At 45.9% G+C, this 15,583-nt stretch overlaps 1 long non-coding RNA gene across 6 annotated transcripts in view; it reads left to right on the forward strand.

Annotated features, from left to right (window-relative positions):
- Positions 1-15,583, forward strand: part of LOC144280521 (uncharacterized) — a 120,941-nt gene that overhangs the window by 80,302 nt on the left and 25,056 nt on the right. For 3 of the 6 annotated variants that reach the window (XR_013348914.1, XR_013348915.1, XR_013348917.1), the window contains exons 4-5: positions 1,018-1,092; positions 2,644-2,825. This is a non-coding gene — a long non-coding RNA (uncharacterized LOC144280521). Of the gene's footprint in view, positions 1-1,017; positions 1,100-2,643; positions 2,826-14,969; positions 15,439-15,583 lie in introns of those variants that run through there. The other 3 variants (XR_013348918.1, XR_013348916.1, XR_013348919.1) reach the window with 3 other exon arrangements.

Raw genomic sequence — 15,583 nt, forward strand, 5'->3', positions numbered from 1 at the left:
CTGCCATGGGGAGCAGGCTCCTGGAGAAGGTACATAGAGACTGTGCACCATGTCACTGTCCTCTCAGACCAGCTAGCTTCACTCTGCTTCATAGATATCCCAGTGAAAGTTGGGACTGGTGTTTCCGTTTTCTAATGGGGAGGCTGAGATGCAGGGCAATCAGGTGTCTCACTCACTGTTACTAGGCTCTGTGTGGTAGAGCAGTGATCAGAAAGCAAGTCTGCTGGCCTCTGCCAGACAGCCTGAGTCTCTGCAGCCCGGCCATCTACACCAGAGACACCCATCAAAGACACTTCTCAGCCCTCCCATCAGCAGACTTTTTTGCCTAAATAGACTTTTTGCTGATAAACACCTGCTATGAGTGAGGGACCTCAAGCACCAGATATAATGCCAGAAAAGGAAGAGACTTTAAGGAATATTTGATCTGGCCCTTCATTTCACAAATGCAGAAACCAAGGCAACTTGCTCATGGTCCCAAACTACTTGGTGAAGTGTGAGAAGTGGAGCCCAGGCCATCCTACAAGACATTTCAGTGCTGGGCAGTGGCATGGATCCGACCAAGAGCTTCTCACTGCCCGCAGAACTTCTCTGGCCCTAAGGAGACCCTGTAGGACTGGGTGCCGCCTTCTCATGGCACCCTTGCGGCTGTCAGTGCACAAAAGGCAAGCCCTGCCACATGGGGCAAGGCACTCAGCCTTGGGGCTTCTCCTAGGGCTTGTGCATAAAAATGATCCTCAGCAAGCCGTCCCTCCTGACCATCCCCCTCCCACTCCTCGCCCGAAACTTAATTAATCATGTTTGCATCTGGATCCAGACAAGACAATAGCAGGGATGTGTTTTTGGTTAGGAACTGAAGCTGCATTCGCAAAGGAATGTTGATTAGTTAGTGGTTGGTATCATTTTTCATGCCTTTTTAAGTTACAAAAATTTTAATATCAAAGCATTTCTCCCTGCACCGCACATATCTATTTCTCATAAGTGCATTCTGCTGGCATAATTTTCTTTTCCTTCCTGCAGGCTCTGTTTATGAGATGATCCATCAGGTTGTCTCAGAGTCTCCATCCAGCCCTTCAGCAACCGGAGGCGTTCCAGGTGAGCCGTCAGCTACAGCCCACAGCCTCTGCCCATGTGGGAAGGGAAGGAGAAGGCAGGCTTAAGGCCCGGGCCAATCAGGGAGTCAACAACCAGCCACTGCAGGGATGGCAGGCTCTCCTTGCAGCATGTCCTGGGTCAGACTGAGCCCTCATTATAAATCCTGCTGTTCCTTAGAACAGGGGCAGACCCCTAAAGGGAAGAAAACTTTCCCAACCTCCTACTCTAGACCCATAGATGTTGAGGTCAATCAATTCAGTCTCCAATTCTGCACCAGGAAAATATCCTCGATCCGGGAAAATCTCCTAATGCAGGAAGCATGTCTTAATGTGTACAACATGCCCATATGTGTAGAACATGTCAAGTTGCAGATGATAAGTCATGGCAGTAAGTAATGTTGGAAATATGTGGCAGAGCCGGAAATCTGTCTGCCCCACTGGCCCTCGAGCTAGACTTCCCTTTCAAACAAAGGTGATGGAGGGGTCATGGAAGACGGTGAGGTACTCTTCCTTTTGTTCAGTGGCCTTTTCTGCTCAGTTCCAAACCTGGCTTAGGCATGATGAGTACAGTTGCAATAGTATTGATCCCAACAGGGCCAATGAGAATGAGATGTTCTAAGAAGCTCAGAGGCAGGCATACCCTCCATCTGTCTTGGAAACCATCAGTATCACGTGGCCACTAATTCCCCAGACGTCTCCAGTTCCAGGGGAGAGGAGAGGGCTGGTTACAGGAAAGAATCACTGCAGGGAAATCAGGAATTCAGGGTGTGTTAGGGGTACATTGGCCCCCAAAGTAGTTTGTGTTTGCTATTTGAACCGATTTGTTAATAGTCCCAGATGCTCTCGCTACTGACTTTGGCAAAGAAGGTTGATTGTAGGATAGGATGATGAAACTGGTGGCTGACCTGGAGACCGAAGAGGACTCTGAATAACTAAACAGCAAATTCAAGTTCCCAGAAATAATTGATGAATTACCTCATTGTTTATTCAGAAAATAAAGTGCCAGTTGGGTGACGCAGGCTACACTGGTCCCACTTCACCGTGGGGTTCCGCTTGACTTGGCCTCATTCTTCCTCCCTCCACCCCCAGGACTTTTTCGGAGACGTGACCTTAGGGTTGGATAGGCACGAGGGTGCCTCGTGCTCTGAGGAAAGATTTTAGTATGTCCAAGTTTACACTCAGAGGTACAGATGGTACAGAGCAGGAGACAAACCTGGCTTGCTGCCTATTTTGGTGAGTAGTTTTATTGGAACAGAGCTGTACCCATACTATGGTTGCTTTTATGCTACACTAACAGAGTCAATAAGCTGCGACAGAGACCGTAAGGCCCTCAAATTCTAAAATATTTACCATCTGGCTTTTTACAGCAAAAGTTTGTCCGGGTATAAAAAATTTGCCATTTCCATGTAAAGAATCAGTGGTCCTATAGGGAGTGTCCTCAGATTTCCTGATTTTCTTCGCTGAGACCCAAACCACAGACTGGCCTCCTTATTAGAAAGTTCTTTTGTCTTTAATATTTTTACTCTTTGTGATTCCTGCCCCCTGGTGGAAGATGTCTAAAATATCAAGTGGTGGAGATAGAAAGCAAAGGAGGATAAGTTTCTTCAAACCTTTGACCCAACAATGTTGTGCAGAAACCAGAGAAAACCACAGGCTATCAGACTTCACAGAGCTGATGGGAGTTCAGCATTGTGACCCTGTTGAATGGTCATCTGTGAAACGCACAAAAATCAGGTAACTTGCACTCATTTATTTTAGAATTTAAAAATACTTATGTACTGATTCATTGGTATTTACCACAGATAGAGGTCTGTAAAGCACGCACAAACAGAACAAAACCTTTCAGATATTGTGATAATCTAAAAATATCCTCTGGAGAAAATTAAGTATTATGTAAATACTCATTCTTATTGTCATCTGGACAAAAACATAGATATTTTTGTAGTACTGTTGGGACTTTTGGAGGCAAGTGAATACATGAACAACAGAGGGCAGAGGTGTTGGGTTTTTTGTATAGGGTACAGTCTGGATAACCACAGTCAGCCTTACTGGAAAGCCCACATCTCAAACATTCTACTCTATAAACTTGCTTTTCTGGGGAGGCTGAGGGGAACTTGGTGCCTTGGTAAGTACGGGTGATGACACGGTCCTGGGACTCCTCACAACTGGGTTCGTGAAGACTCTCCCAGGCCACTCTCCCAGATGCCTGTGTCCTCAAATCACACATAAAACCATTCCCTTGACTCCCTTCTGGACCCCAGATATTTTCCCCATTCTTGTTGGAATGCTAAGTGAGACTTTCAGAGTATCCAAGAATTTGCCAGAACTGAGTATGCCTTGGCACCTTCTCCTGGATCACGGTCTTCTTGGACTATATACACCATGGTTCAGGAGGGATGGGTTGGACAAAGATGAGGAGGGTCACTGTGTTCACACAACTCATGAGAGTCAAAGAAGAGGCACCGTAATAAATCTTCTGGGAAATTTTCCAAACTGACAGTGGGATCTGCAATGGAATGAAGGAACATTGCAAATTGCCACAGCTCCAGTTCAGCTCAGCCCAGAATTACAGATTTCACTGGGGCTTGCTTGGTGACAAGCACATGTAGAGTGTTGAGTGTCAGGAAATCTGGGAGGAGCAAGCTCCTGGCCTTGCTTTGGAGGCTCTCAATGGAGGCCACTGGCCTTGGCTTTGCCAGCTGAGGGGCACGAAGCCTGTGGCAGGAAAATCTGAGGCAACGCCAGGGCTCTGTCTGGAACATGTGGAAGCCCTGATTACCTGTTGTCCCTTACTCTTAAAGCCCCTTCCAACTCAAGGTTTAGAATTATCTCCTAACCCTCAGTCTTGTAAGATGGGATTATCATTAAAAACATGAGGGATGGGTCTAGACTTTCCAGATCATTGCTCAGTGGGAATTACATTTCCCTCACAAGAGGCCTGTGAAGGAAGCAACCTTATTCCCACTTTACAAAAGGGGAAAGTAACTCAGAATGAGTAATTGATGAGCCCCAAATCACACAGGTTAGAAATGGCAGAGCTAGAAATCCTATAGCTCTGGACCATCAGTGTCTACAAAGAGCCCCAAGGGAGGCTTGGAAGGGGAAGACAGGCCACGGAAGGGCAGTTCAAGGGGGGAGTCTTCCATAATATTGTGCAGTTGCCCTCCCATATAAAGGACCTCCAGAAGAGGGAGCCACTGGGGGCTAAAATTCAGTCTGTGTTCTGATCCTTTGGCCATGTGTCCTGGCAAGGTACTCAGCCCTCTGGAGAAGGTCCCCTTTCCTAATATGCACCAGAAGGGCACTGGGGGCTCGTGCTGGCCCTGCTTGTGGGTGGACATGTAGGGAGGGAGGGTGTGGAGAGGGATAGGTAGGTCCACCCCCTAGCTTGAGGGTGTGAAGAGAGCTGTGGACTGATCTTTTACATTGATCATAGCACAGCTTTTATTGTTGTGGCTTTACCTGCTTCCTTCATTCCTTTCCTTCCCTGAATACCTATACAAAGTCTATATGAAGCAGAATATTTACTCATAAAATGTTTTTTTCCAAGACCAATGCAGAAGATAGAAAAGAGGGATGATGTGTGACAGGAGAAAGCAAGCATATTGCCAATTCAGACATTAAGAAAGATGTTGCAAATACAATTTAGAATTAGCCTACTTCCAAATATCATAGTAGAGTGGAGTTCTAGGAAAGAATATCCAACAAATATTTCTTGAGTGTTGTGGGTCCGGTATTAAGCCTATACTCTAGCTGCAGACAGAACAATTAGTAATAAAAGCACTGGAATTGATCAAAATCACAAATCCCTTTCACCAACTTGGGGTCCAAATGCAGTTTAATCTCTGATTTTTCAAGCCTCTCCCCCACGTACTCTGTGAACAGTGAATCCAGTGTCGTCTTCTTTCCTCCATCCTCACCCTGAATTGTTCAGGATGTGGCCCACCATTGCTGTCCCGGTTATAGAGATTTTAGGTTCACATTCTTGTGTTCAGCCACCTGCCCCTCAAACACTGTGCCAAGCAGGTGGTTCTGGAAAAGCTTCCAGCATCAGCCATACCATGTCACATCATCACCAGACCTCCTCTGCAATTCTTTTGGTTATTGTACTGAGCTGGGGCTATGACCCCAGGTTTCCCTCTTCCTTAAGTTTAATTTTGTCTCTCTGGACCAAACATCCCTCTCTATCCACAGACCTTGGTTGGGAGTGCCCCAGTCCACTCTCTCAGGTCTTCCTGTGTTCAGATGTTGGGAGGCAGGAGTTGTCAGTCTTAGCATCTTATCTCCCAGAAAGTTCTTGTGCTTCTCCCCACCCTGCAACCCATTCAAATTGGAACATTCTGTAATGTTACATTGGATTTGCCAATGTAGCCACTGGGTATGCCATTGGATACACCTCCACTTTAGGACTTTGCATGCCAGAGGGTTTACAGACTTGGCAACCTCACCCTAGTAACATAAAGTTCTCTTATCTCCGAAGGTCAGGACATGGCAGGCCTCCGTAACCAACGAGGGCCTTTAAATTACTCCTCTCACCCCCAGAAAAACTAAATCCTTCAGATGACCGAGAGTCTCTACTTCTAGATGTAAGAAAAGGTAGATTTTTATCGCTGCCTTAACAGAAGCCCTGTTACGTACACTGACATCATACTTGGGCCAGTTGGGTGACAGAGCAATTAGAGAACAGGAAAGTCTAGGCCAAGGGCTCCCAGCCTGTCTCCAACATTTCCCTGCTCCCTTTCTGTGGCCAAGAGGGGCGGTCCTCACTGCTCCCTTGCTAGCTGTTTCCCACTAGCATCATCCTTCAGAGCTGGGTTGGCACTTTACCTCCTTTTTTTTTTTTTTAAGATTTTATTTATTTATTCATGAGAGACACACAGAGAGAGGCAGAGACACAGGCAGAGGGAGAAGCGGGCTCCATGCGGGGAGCCCGATGTGGGACTCCAGGGACCCCGGATCGCGCCCTGAGCCAAAGGCAGGTGCTCAACGGCTGAGCCCCCCAGGCGTCCCGGCACTTTACCTCCTGAGTGAGTCGCACTGACCACATTCAGTGTGTGTTATTATCGCAGACGAGGGAACAGATAGAGGGGAATTAGCCACTTCCGCGGGGTGCCGCCGTCTAATGAATTCCCATACACGGTGACTCCCAGCTCCGGGCTCCTAGTCCCCAGCGCCAGATGTGATCCTAAGAGACGTCGCACTGGTGAAAGCGCCGGGGTGCGCGGTGCCTGCCAGGAGCCCCCACCCCGGCATCGAGCAGCGGGGGTGGGGGGGGGGTGCAGAGGGACCACGACCCCCGCCCCACCCCATCCGCGGCTAAAAATGAGGCCGGGGCCAAGGCGGCCGGGAGAGCCTCCCCCGCGGCTGCCAGCCACAGAGAGAAGGCGCTGGCAAGAGCCCAGAGAGGATCCCCCACATGAAATATATCGTTTGCTGACACTTTTATGACCTGGGCCCGCTTACAACACACAGGCCGGTGCACAGCTCTGCGTTCCCTGCCCAGCTTGAGATCACGTGCTCGCCCTGCGGCTGCCACTTGGAGTCAGGAAAGCCCATATATTTCCCTCCTCGGATAGGCCTAGTGGTTCTAGTCAGGTGCAGAAAGCCAATAAATCACCAGCGAGGTCTCGGCGTATCTCTCAGTCAGGAGGCTTGTCATCTTCCCGGCCTTGATCCACATGAAAGCCGCCCGCGCGAGGGGCGGGCCCGGGGCGGGGCGCCCACACCTGCAGGGGCGCCCACACCTGCAGGGGCGCGGCCGGCTCCGCGGGTGTCCAAGCGCCGAGCACCTCCTCCGCTCCCGCACGCGCCCCCCTCCGCTTTGATGTCGGCCGGGGATGGGGGGGGGGCCAGGCCTCCAGCCCGGGGGAGGGCGGCGGGGGGATGTCAGTATTCCCATCACGTCCTCGTTGCCTTGCAGCTCCTCCGGGAGGGGGAGGACGGAGGGCAAGAAAGGCGGTTCCTGGGCGACCTCCCGTGGCACGAGGGAAGGCCGGGACCCGGGCTCACGCCACGCTGCCCTGCCTTGACCTCCGTGCCTGACAGTGTGTGGCTTGGCGGAAAATACACAGCGGCAGGAGAGGCGGCCTTGGGTGCCAGTCCCTCCAGGCAGCGGGGCCTCTTGGGTCAAGTCGCTTTCTCGTGTCCCCCTTCTTCTGGAAAGCAGCGGCCTGGTCCTGCTACTGGCATCTGAGGGACCTTTATTCACATCCCACATCGCCACTTGCCTCCTTTGGAAGTTAGTACATTTGCTAATATTCTGTACTTTCAATTCCCTCGCGTGTCAGGAATACAAACGCCCTTGTCACAGAGCAGGTGTAGGAGTTAAATGAGGCACCAAGTGCAAACGGCTGCACCTGGTACCCTGTGTAGTAAAATCGTGTAAAGGTGATAGTTGCATTTTTATTATTCCCTCATCTGTCGAATGTTGGTTTTGGACGAGATGCACTGTAGGACCAGGTGGCCTGCTCAGGCACCTGAGCCCCCACTTCTCATGCTTACAGTTATCGTGAGGATCCAAGGGCCAGAGGTCTGGGAAGTCTGACTGCTTAGGATGAGTGCCTCACTTCCTAGGCATTTGGAAGGCTCCTTCCATGTCCTCAGCACGTATGTGTGGGAGACCACCGGTCTCCCACTGACAGCCGGAGTACTGGGGGCTAAGGAGGGAACTGCTCTGAGCTAGTGGCCAGCTGTGCATCACAGACCAGACTGGTGGCCTTTTCTGGCCAGCCATGCCAACATGTTTGTTCAGGTACCACATTCACCATACAGAACAGTGAAAGCAGAGAGTTCCCTTAATGAGACCTCTTTAATTTGACTTTTAAATTGCTTACTCAACAAATAGTTTAATATCATCTCCCATATGAAAGCCACCAAGAAGAACCTGTCACTTAACTACACTGGGCCTCGGTTTTGTTTTGTTTTTTTCATTGTAGATTTTGGGAGCAGAAACGCCAATGTTGGGATCCCTGGGTGGCGCAGCAGTTTGGCGCCTGCCTTTGGCCCAGGGCATGATCCTGGAGACCCGGGATCGAATCCCACGTCGGGCTCCCGGTGCATGGAGCCTGCTTCTCCCTCTGCCTATGTCTCTGCCTCTCTCTCTCTCTCTGTGATGATCATAAATAATAAATAAAAATTTATAAAAAAAAAAAAAGAAACGCCAATGTTTTTCAATAGGCAGTTATTGGTGTCTGGGGCCAGGACAGTCCTGCTTTTGGAAAATATTTAGCACCTGCACCTTAAGCCTTAGATGACAGCAGAATCTCCAGGCATGGGGTAATCACATATGCCCTCACATTTCCAGACACGCTGAGCTGATGATCACTGGATGATCCCATTTTCCTCCTTGTCCTAATACTATATCAATTTAGGGGTCCTGGTTCAGGTACTAACCAAGAACCCTACTGTAATTTTGGCCAACCATGCTGCTTAATTTTTTTTTAAATCTGTTTTAATGGATCAACATATCCTATGCTGTCTGTGTCACAGAGCTATTGTGTAGATATAATTTTAAAAATGAATGTGAAAACATTTAAGTGGTCTCTGAGGGTGAGGTACTATGATTACTATGAGAAAATAATGATATTTCCTTATTAATAGGCTCTAGGTATTGCATGGATATCCATTTAATTCTAAAAGGATCCTTGAAGTAGGTTTTATTCTTTTTATTTTACATATGAAGAAAACGAAAAGAGTAGGTGATTTGCCCAAGACCATGTGGCTAGACCTTGAACCCAGGCTGTCTGAACACAGAACTCATGCACTAAATAATGTCCTCTACTTCCTGTTCATGTGGATCAGAAAGAGCTTGTCCCAAATTAGCACATTCTCCATCCATGAGCAATTTACATAGGAAGCCAGTTTATGGGGTTATTGCTTTGAGAGATGGAATGAAATCATTAAGAAGACCTTAATAAGGGGTGCCTGGGTGGCTCAGTGGTTGAATGTCTGTGTTTGACTCAGGTCTCAATCCTGGGGTCCTGGAATCAAATCCTGCATCAGGCTCTCTGTGGGGAGTCTGCTTCTCCTTCTGCCTGTGTCTCTGCCTCTCTGTGTCTTTCATGGATAAATAAATAAAATCTTAAAAAAAAAAAAAAAAGAAGAAGAAGACCTACTTCAGAAGGTCTCACTCTTAGGTTACTCTGCTCTACTATTGCTATTAGTGTGACTCTCCATTTTTTGTCTCTCGTGCCCTCCCTGCCCCTTCTGTGTGAAGGCTCCTTATTGTCATTTTAATCTATTATACCCCACTACTTCCTTACAGCTCTTTGTTCCCACTAACTACTATACACACACACACACACACACACACACACGAACATGAACACACACACACACACACACACACACACCAGAACTTGAGTTGCCAGATTTACCAAATAAAAATACAGGATGCTCAGTTAAATTTCAATTACATACAAATAATGATTATTTTAAAATATAAGTATGTCCCACATGTTGCATAGGACATACTAATACTAAAAAATTATTCATTGTTTATGGGAAATTCATAATTAGTTGAGTGTCCTTTACTTTATCTGACAAGTCAAGTCTACCCAGAAACCAGCTTTCAAGTCCATCAGCATAGAGAAAAGCAGGGCACCAGATGAGACATAGGAAGAGACCACAGAACACAGAAGTCTTTGTCCTAGGAGCATTCTCAGTTTAGCTGAAAATACAGAAATCTCAAAAGACAGCTCTGAGACTCTTCTCTTGAGTCTTAAACCGGCAAGTCATGCTGAACCCCTTCCTCACCAGTGGCCTGACATCTACTTGTTCGCCTTCCCATCCATCTCTCCATTTCATATTCTCTCAGGTACTTTCACTTCCCTCCATCTCCAATTCGGTCCATTTTCTCAATAATCTGCATGTGAGGGACTGTAACAACCTCCTGATTTGGCTTCCTGTTTCCATTCTTGCTGCTGAATGTCCTCTACCACACGGATACCAGAGCAAAGAATACTCTGCATTCTTTCAAAATACCCTAAATAAGCCATACTCCAAATATGTCCTCTGATGGACATAGTAATTCATGTTCATTGTAGTAGTATCAGAAAACTCCATAGGAACAAAGAAAAACATTCCAATCTTCCCTGGTTATTTTTCCACTCAAAATTTGTACCCGTTTCTCATTTTCTATACAATAAGATCCAAACTCCAAGATTGAGTAGTCCCAGATCCAAACTCCAAGATTGAGTAGTCCCAGACTACTGGCCTCACCTGACTCTTCTGACTCTTCCTGACACAATCTAGCTTGTACTCCAAACTCAAGCCATACAACAATCTTCTAGTTCCCTATGAGAGGAGCCATGCTCTTTGTCCAGGTCTTTGCAAAGCCTCTGTCTTCTTTCTTAACTGGCTTCTATTCTGCACTGGCAAACTCCTATTTGTACTTGAGAACGCATGTTACTTCCTTGACCTTTGCTTCCCAAGGCAGTCTTAGAAATAACCTCCTTAGTGATTCTATAGTCATCTATGATTTCATCTATGCTTTCACATTTCTTATAAATATCTTTCTTGTGGATTTCTTTAAAATAATGTGTTGAAATTACTTACTTATATATTTATCATTCCATGTAAGCTATGGGGTCCTTCAAAGTGGAAACCACATATCTCTGATGCCCAGCAAAGTGCCTGACAAAATTAGGAGTTCAATAAAATACTTGTTAATCATTAAACTATTTAATTAATGGAGCACTTTCCTTTCCCACATGCTTCATGCATCCCACTGATGGCCTCATACAAATTGTTCTACCAATTAAACGCTGATTTAAATGCTGTTATTACTTGACACTCGCCAATCCAAATAGATTATAAATGTTTGTAATCCTCCACAGTGGCTATTTCAGGGGTAGGCACAGATATTTGTTGAAAGACTGAAATATCTTCCCACAGACCTACTAGAGGATGCAGCTCACAGTAAATGGTGGAAGGTCCCAATGAGAGATTAGGCGTCTGGGTTCCAGGCTCTGCTTTTTCAAGCTGTATAAATTACCATGGCTCACCGCATCTTAGTGTCCTTCCTTGCCTAAAAAGTGTGGAAGTGGGTCCAGGTGATTTCCTCGTCTTCTTCCTACTAATCTTTAAAGGGAAATGAGGGACATCTGGGTGGCTCAGTGGTTAGGTATCTGCCTTTGGCTCAGGTCATGATCCCAGGGTCCCAGGATCGAATCCCACAGCGGGCTCCCCGCAGGAGCCTGCTTCTCCCTCTGTCTGTGTCTCTGCTTCTCTCTGTGTGTCTCTCATGAATAAATAAATAAAATATTTAAAAAATAAATAAAGGGCAATGTGTGACTTGAATGTGTTAGCTATGATGACAAACATTCATTAACTAAGTGCTGTAAATGAGTACTTTCATTGGATCCCTCAGAACATCTATGGATGACTACTGTTATCCCTGTTTTATAAGTGATGAAGTTAGCATAGAAGTTGAATGCCTTTCTCAGTTACTCAGTGAGTGACAGGGTGTGCACTCAGTGAATTTGGTTGCAATCCTGGGTTCCTGCACAAATCATCTCTAAAGTTTCATTTCACCTTGGCATAGCCAGATCTCCATAACATAGTTACCAGCCTCCATAACCCTGTATTAGGCACTTAAGGCATCTAGGACCTGGTCTGCTGCAAGGGAGTTTCAGAGGTGACATCACCAGAGTACAGTGAGAGGGACTTGGACCCAAAAACCACAAAACCTGAAGATGAGCCCTGGCTCTGTGTTGCACCAGCTGTGGGGATCTGGGCTCCTAAACGCAGTGGGTCTCAGTATTCTTCTCTTTGAAATGGTGACAAATCCAGTCCAGCCTCCTCCTCCTAACAGTCAGCACTGTTCTGAGGATCAAAAGAACAAGAGTACGTGAGAGTGCTTTGTAAATTGTAAAGTGCCATACAAATATGAGTTATTATTATTTCCAGCTGGGGTTGTCTGGGACTACTTCAATGCGGGCATTATAAATGATTGATAAGACTTTATGTGGTATTTGTGCTTTAAGGGGAAACAAGTCTTAAGTCAAATGACTGAAACTCTGGTATGGAATGTTGGTTGCAGGGCCCTAGACAGAGGGATTTGGGCAAGTGAATGGGGGGGGGGGGAGCAGTTGGGCCCAAATCCAAAATATCACTCTTAAGTTAAAACTAAGTCTCTAAGTTAAAGCTAAACTTAGATTCCAGGGTTAAGAATTGCTACTAAACGTTGATTATTACTTATTTATTCACTGGACAGGTCAAACAAAGTAATAATATCAGCAAATACTTATTCAAGTGCTTACCTCATATCAGGCATCATTCTAAGTTGTTATACATACATATTTTAATTATTAAATCAATCCAGTGAGATGAATATCTCTGGGGGAAATATGACTATCCTTCTTTTATGAATGAGGTTAATAATGCTCAAAGAAGATAAGAAGCTCTTCTAGGGTCACATAGCTAGGAAGTGGTGGACCTCAGATTTAAACTCAGTAATTCTGACCCCACAGCCAGAAGGAACAGGAAGTGATAGAAGAAGGGAGGGAGAAAAAGAAAGAAAGAAGTCTGGATACTGAGTACTCCTTCAGTAAATTATTCTGACACCTGGGGAAGGCAATTAGACAGAGATCCAGAACCAAATAATTTCCAAATGAAACATGTGCTCAGGGAGTCAGAGGAAGATCTTTGGGCCTATCCTTGCCATAGGCACAGTATGTCCATCTTCACCTCTATGGACTACAACGGAGCCACTATCACTGTGAGGAAAATGTAAACCAGGTGCTATAGAAGCACAGAGGAAGGGTGACAGTGAAGCCTGGGAAAGTCTTCTGGCAGAGGTGATGTCTTGGTGAATCTTCAAGACTTCAGAGGATCCAGCCAGACACAGATTTGGGAAAGGAAGCATGAAACCACATAGCATGGGTGGAGCTCCAGGTAAGTAGGTAGGATTACAAATACAAGGCAATGTGGGAGAAGTAAGATGGAAGGCTAGAGATTAGGTGGGTCTAGGTCATTTGTGCCAGGAAACTTCTGACAAACCAAGAAGCTCAGACTTTATTTTTCAGGTGAAGGAGAGCCATACATGGTTTCAAGCAGAGTTAGGCCTATGATTTAGATATTCTTGCTGGGCAGAGGGCAGAGCAGTTGATGGGGAGACGGTCAGGTCACTACTCCAAGTAAGAGAGTATGAGTACAATAACTAGGAAAGTAATAATAGAGCTACAAAAAGACTGAAATGATACTTAGGAGGTGTTTTTCAAAGCATTTGGTGACTGGATTGAGGTGGAGTGGCCAGCACTGACGGAGATCTCTGTTGACACCTGTGTCTTGACTTAATGGCTAGAGAGACATGGAGCCACTAACAAAGGTTTGGAGGGCTGAAGAGGAGAGATACTGAGAGCTGGGTTTGTCTGGCAGCATATTGGAAAAAAATAAATGCAAAACTTTGGGAAGTAGGGCTACAGATAGCCATTTGATTTCTTAAATTTATTGACTACTGTAGGTCAACATTAGGCTAGGTGCTAGACTTGGAAGTCAGGATAGGACAGGTTATATTGCTGTAACAAATAACCCCCAAATCCTAAGACAAAAAAGTTTATTTCTCACACATCAAATATGTGCTGTTCAGTGGCTCTGAGGTTCCACATCTTCATCCACATGGACCCAGGTTGACATGTTGAAGCATCCCGTAACTTCAGCATCTAAGAATGGAAGTCCTCCTCAGTCACATGAGCAAGAGAAGAGAGAGACTAAAGAATCATATGTGGGTCTTTTATCCCCTTAGCTGGAAATGACATACATCCCATCATCTGCTTGCATTTCATTGCCAGACTTGGCTTTATAGGCCTACCCAACACCACGGGCTGGGAAATACAGAGGAGCTAATGTTATTCATGGTAAGCATTAGTGGCTCTGCTGCATAAGGCATCAGAATTTAGGAAGGGAGTACATCTAGGAGAGAAAGGATGGAATCGATTAAGGTAGAGACCATAGAGTGAACGGAGAATGGTGAATGATAGGACCTTCTAGAAGTGACAGGTGATGGAGGAGGGGAGTCCGAGGAAGAGACTGAGAAGTGACATTGAAAAAGGTAAGAACTAGGAGCCAATAACATTATTCAAGTCAAGGAAGTATATGGATAAGTCTGTGAGGAGGTCCAGGGAGGCAAATGTGGATAAAGACTGACATTTTTACTATATTTGGCAATCAAGAGGGATCTGGAGAACATTTCAGTAGATGTGTTTCTGTGAAGTGAGTATTTCTCCAGATTTGTTGTAGAAAACCCAGTAACTAAGGCCACAGGCCTGAAAGTCATGTTCTGAAAGTAATGGTGGCGATTCAGTTAGGGAGCCCATCTTTAGCTCACAACATTATTTAAAATGCTTAATAAACTTTCAACTGCTGATTATTTAGTTGGGTAAGATAAGACCTGTTAAAGTACAGACCAAGACTTGTGAAAGTACAGACCAGGGTAACTGCAAGCTGTGTAAAGTGTCAAACGAAAAAAGATGTTGACCTCTTATTTACTAATATCCTTGTGTTGTGGCAATGTCAGAACTTGAGAAGTTCATCCAAAGTGCGGTTATTGCTAACTAATAATATTCCTTGGATTGCATTGGGAACTCACTTTTGTGGTTTCCTAGTGCTCCAGGAGAAGAGAGTGTCATTTTTTCTTTTTTTGCTCGAGAAAACTGAGCTAAGAAATGAAATGAATAGTCGATGATATTTTAACCATACAGCTGTTGAGTGGTTCTGGGGAAAAGGAACATGGAAGAGACATTTGTTGAGTACCTGTTACCTGGTAGGTGATTCTAATACATAATTTTTCTTAATCTTCATAACCATGTAGCAAAAGGGATCTCTTTTCTCCTCATTTTATGGAAGTGGCAAAATCTGATAGAAGGCCTCGGTGTTCAGATTGTAGGGGCTCCATTTCATTTGCTACCAGCGAAGTGGACTCTGAAAGTGAGCCCCATGTCTGCTTCTCCCAGGATTGCTGTGAATTTCTCAGCCCCCATCAGTCCAAAGCCGCTAGGAGGCAGATGAAAGGCGTCATGGACCTGTGGACTGCCGCTATGCCTTCAGAGGGACTGACTTCCAGCTTTTAGCCACATGCATGAAAGAGGCTGTTTCCATCTGCTGACCTGTCAGGCTGCCCTTCTCTTGGGCTTCTTTCCTCCCTCCTTGGAGTTTCTTCAATAAAACATTTCACTCCCTTGAAAAGCATCTCCCCTGAGTGGCATGGGGAGGGCCCAATATGGTTCCATTTAGCTCTCCTGGGATGAGAAGGAGGCATCCTCGCCTTCACATAACTTTCCCAGCAAGTGGTATTTCTGTTTCCTCTCCCTCAAAAACTATGAACAAATAAATTCTGGTTAACACAGCATCTCAGCTCACAGATCTCCCAAATCCCATTCTACATTTTCTGCTGCACCATGCGTCTCAGGATCCTTAGATCCCAGATTCCCAGAGAACTGAAGACAGAAGTGACTGTGGAGCCGCCTTCTGGTCATGCTGTGAACTTCATCTTT

Source organism: Canis aureus, chromosome 12 (genome assembly GCF_053574225.1).
Source record: "Canis aureus isolate CA01 chromosome 12, VMU_Caureus_v.1.0, whole genome shotgun sequence".
NCBI lineage: Eukaryota > Metazoa > Chordata > Mammalia > Carnivora > Canidae > Canis > Canis aureus.